This window comes from Sinohyriopsis cumingii, unplaced genomic scaffold (assembly GCF_028554795.1).
Source record: "Sinohyriopsis cumingii isolate HCF-2022 unplaced genomic scaffold, ASM2855479v2 utg002078l, whole genome shotgun sequence".
Taxonomy (NCBI): Eukaryota; Metazoa; Mollusca; class Bivalvia; order Unionida; family Unionidae; genus Sinohyriopsis; species Sinohyriopsis cumingii.
In genome coordinates, this window is record NW_028316125.1 from 457,014 (window position 1) to 462,099 (window position 5,086).

Here is a 5,086-nt window from a genome sequence, read left to right on the forward strand (position 1 = left end):
TTACATTTTGTCATGACAAGAAACATGAACCAAGGTAAACACAAAGAGACGGTATCTAGTGGGATGAAAGACAAAAGTCAAATTATAATTTCACCCAAATGTCGCAAATATACATTTATATTAATTTTCTACATACACTGTAATGCATATTTTAGTATTCATCGTGAACCAACCTTTTTGAGCTGCGAATAATTTTTCAGCATATTCAAACAGCTGACAAAATAATGCTCATGATAATAGAAATATATTATACTGTGTGTCTAGCATCTTCAATTAACCCCTTCACAACAGTCACTTCCCACTCTGAAGGTTCTTCCAGAACATGGGGCATCTTCCATGAATTTTTGACCACTATCAAACGATAGAACCTCAAAGCTGGTATAGGTTTGTTCCTGACTAAAAAAAAAAAAAAAATCTGCAGAAGGAAGGAAATGGAAATATGCACAGTTCTCTTCATGGAATTCCAAAGAATAAATGCGCTCCTAACATTTGCCGAATATAGTTCAAACAAATTAAAAACAGATTTTATATTCTTCTTTGTAATTAACTGATAGTTTTATTGATAAATTGTGCGTATCCGTGTCTGAACTCTGCTAGGTGAGAAACATTCTGATAAAATCCTGAAATACACAATGGTGAAGCAGTTGCTCATTAATAACCACCAGATAACGCGCACACACACACACACACACACAAACATGCATGCATCCTGGACATATAAAAAAGGATTTTCGGACAATGGGTTCACCTCCTTACATATGTATTCAGGAACTTGTCCACAAAAAGGTCACATACTATCCATTATGCCAATTTGAAGTAAAATTATTCTGAGTAGAATCTGTTTCTGAAACCACCTTATTTTTGATGTGATATATTGCAAAATCGAGCTGGAAATGCTTGCTGACATTGACCACCACATGATTATTGAATGATGACTTCGTGGCAGCATTTCATGTTAACAACACAAACGTGGACTGATATGACCCCTCTGTGCCTAACAGTTTCACCATGTATCTATATACCAATAACTTCTAAGAAATAGCAATGATGCGGCCATTGCTGTTTATGGAATTTCAGTGGATTGATCCAACGGAAACTTTGCTTCTCAAATACATAAATAATTGCAACATCAACAGTGACCACGGATACTTCTTTAAAGTTTATCTCAAATATCATGAACAGCTGCATAATGCACAATGCGATTATCCGCTGAGCTATGTGCAGTCATTCTTTGTTGAAGCTTTGCATGCAATTCCAGGAAGCAAAGCTTCCTCATCTCCAACACCGCAGGCACAAATGATTTAAAATAAAAGAATGCTTAATATTTTACAAAATGTATATTAACAGTTATGGACGTTAATCAGCTCCACGATATGGTACTGATGTGGATCTAAGCAGTTTTGCCACCATAGCGGATTTGTCTGACTTGAGCAACCGGATTGTTATTGTTGATCCGGAAGACCTTGTGACTTTTGAGATCCAACTAGTAAACTGTTAACGTCTAATGTTGCTATTCAAGATGTTATTCTCAAGTTGAAAGGCGCTGTCGTGCAGAACTTTGCCAAGGTCACTGAAAACGGCAGAATCAGAGACAGTGTCGTGTCGGTTGCATTTATTAAAGACTATGTTGATGATACTAACGCTGCAACAACAAAAAATTCATGGATTAACAGATCGCAGTTATGCCTACACCACCACGTGTATTAACTTCATTAATCCAAATTCAATGAATGTTAAATGAAAACGATGAACATTTGACTAGCTCGTAGTACATAGTCGGCTTAATTTAGGTCCTCTCGATGAAAATGGTTTTGATATACATAAACAACACCGTTTATAGGTGCATGAGTCTGGATCATATTCGTTTATCATATCTGAACTAAAGTTGAGTCAGTTACAATGGTAAGTTTGAAAAATGATGAATTATTGCATGTGCCCGTGAAAACACTCAAACACTGACTGACAGGTGTGAAAACAGAGGCGAATTGGTATTCACTGCTCTGTCCACCCGGGTTGCGCTCATCAATGAACATTTTACACCAGTATTGACTTGCCTGAGTAAAGAAAGATCTCGGTTGTTATTAAAAATGCACTGTTCATGTAAAAGTTATTGGGCAAAGACGATAGTTAGATGCAAAAAGGTGCATTACACACTCTTTTATCTTTCTCTGGTAGTTTGCTTTTCTTATACATACATACATATATATATATATATATATATATATATATATATATATATATATATATATATATATATATATATATATTATAATTGAAATAAAAGTGCTAATAACTTTTAGTATTATTGCTTATTTACTGGCTTCAAATGAATGTAGGTAAACAGCGGATGTTGACCGTGGCAGTAAACTTGTCAAGAAGATGGTTGCAAAAATATAGCACTAACAAATTTATAGTCAATGTTACATGCTTGATAAATTTAATAGTTTAAAATTTTTGTGCTTTCGCAAAGCCCGAATGCAGCCAATATGTGCAAAATGTTGTATGTGTCAAGTCACCTGAATATGAGAAGACCTTCTTCGGCGAGCTAAAGGAAAGACAATTATTTCAGGGTGGTCAGAAGGTCAGGCCTCAAGGATTACATGATGTTATCCTTCACACAGGATAGCGCCATCTGGCGGAATCTCAGTCATACTGCCATACTGAGCCACGGGCTTTGAATGTATGATATCTGCAGAGGCATTGACTAAGAGCTAGCAACATAAATCTCTGAACCGCAGTACGTCCAGGGTTGATGAAACAAACCAAAGCTCCATCACACATCAGAAGACAATTCATGAACCAAACTGACCTGATCAGCGATTCACATATACACAGAAAACTAAAAAAAAAGTGACGTCCTGAGACTTCATCTCCAGAGTGAAGAAAGTACAACAATATCATACATGTATGCATACAAAAATTTTGCTCAATATATTTGTAAGCATGCAAGCCATATCTGAGAATCTTTCAAAAACAGTAATGGCAATTTAATACTGTTTTATCTTCAATTACTTTGTCAGTTTTAACATCGGTTTTAAAATGTTATTACTTAGGAAAATACTTACGGTCAACATACCACTAATAGGGAAGTCATTATATGTGTAACAATTTGCTGTACCACAGTTGCAGCATTTATCTGAGTAGTGATATTTGGTCATGTATCTGCTTGCATGCAGTAATAATGGGTGTTTCAGCAAAAGATATAAGAACACTCAAGTGCTTTTACTTTTTGCAGCTGTAAACCTGTGTTTAAGTAGTAAGGGAAGTGTTCCTGTCTTTTATAGTCAGAATTTGGACGTCTGGTGGGGGAAGAGAAGGTAATGAATTAATAGATTAGAATAAATTTGAAGTTCTAATCTGCAGTCTTTCGGATATCATCTTATTCTTTCTCAGAGTCGTAAAATCAGTTTATGTTTTCAGTTAGTTTATATGATATTGGGCACAGCAATGTCCCTAACGCTGCCTGATCGTGCTGTTATTACTATATTGTCAGGTCCAATCACTCAGGCAGTTATCCACATCCATAGAATTCTGCAGCTAAAATCCACATTAGCCAGTTAAAACAATGGCTTATTTATGCATTAATTCGCATGGTGATATTATGGACATTAGATACACTCATAACAATACATTAAAATATATTTTATGAAATAAGACGTACATTACTCCTCCTGGTGGCATTTGACTGCTGTAACTTTATGGTTCTCTAATGTTTTATTTTGCCCTACATTCTGAACCTAAACAGCGCCTTGTAAAGAAACTGTGCATACCAACCAGCTACCCACCCATATATATATATATATATATATATATATATATATATATATATATATATATATATATATATATATATATATATATATATATATATATAGATAGATAGATAGATAGATAGATAGATAGATAGATACACACAATCAGAGATCGACAGATGATTCATTAATGAGGTAAATGTAATCTTAAAGTAAAATAATAATTGACTGAGTGGTGGGCAAACATAAATGTTACTTTTATTTTTTATATTTTTTTTACAGCATTTGTATATTAGTAAATGTCGATAGAAAAACCATTATACAATCTATCATAAAAAAGACATAGGAAAATATTTCTGATTAGATTTAAAATACATGTATATATTGTATCAATATAATGTGATTAAGTGTACAAGGAGGTGAGAACACTGATATTTACAAAATTGCTTTGTAGAAACTTATTTAAATTCTGCAAAATGTGCATTGCAATAAATTGAAAACGAGTCACTATGTCTGTAAACAAACATGAAAAACATATAGCCTAAATTTGTATATCCTCTAACAAGAAGACCGCACTTTAAGCAGCCACATCATAGATGATCATCAATTACATTTACAATCCTGAAAATGTTTATGAAATAACTGATAGAACAGAGTAGCCACATATGTTCTGCAAAATATATTTACTTTCATCTTCAGTTTTGGAAAACAATCCACATTTTAAGGGACACTGGTGAATGTAGCATCCTTAAAATCAAAGTACCTATTAGCTAGGAATTCCCATTATTCGCTCCTCATGATGAAATTTATTCAATTGTCTTCAATAAATTTTGATAAAGGGATTAAAGATATGTATAAATATGACAGATATGGCATGTTGAGCAATGTCATTTGATCATAACAAAATTCTACTCTTTTGTAATAGCCATCTACATCAATAATCTCAAGAAATGTCAGAAAAAGGTCCAAAATTCCTCAAATGTGTGGTCAGCCTACGAGATAGATATCTTGAATGAGAGTGTTAACATTCAAAAATATATAACCTACCATCAGGAATTTATTTAATAATTACAACTCATGAACACATGCTATCTAATCCTTCCACATGCACAAAAATTACACCCATCTAGGTTGAAATTCACAACATATGTAATAATGTAATGCACTCACGTGCATTTTAAGATGCAAAGATCCGGTTTTTAAAAAAAAATTGCAATCATTGTGCTCTAAGGAGGCAGGATATGTAGAGGAGAAGAGCAATTAGTAGAAGTAATAGTAGTAGTAGTAGCAGTAGTAGTAGTATAGTAGTGGTATACCAGTGAGAACAATAAACA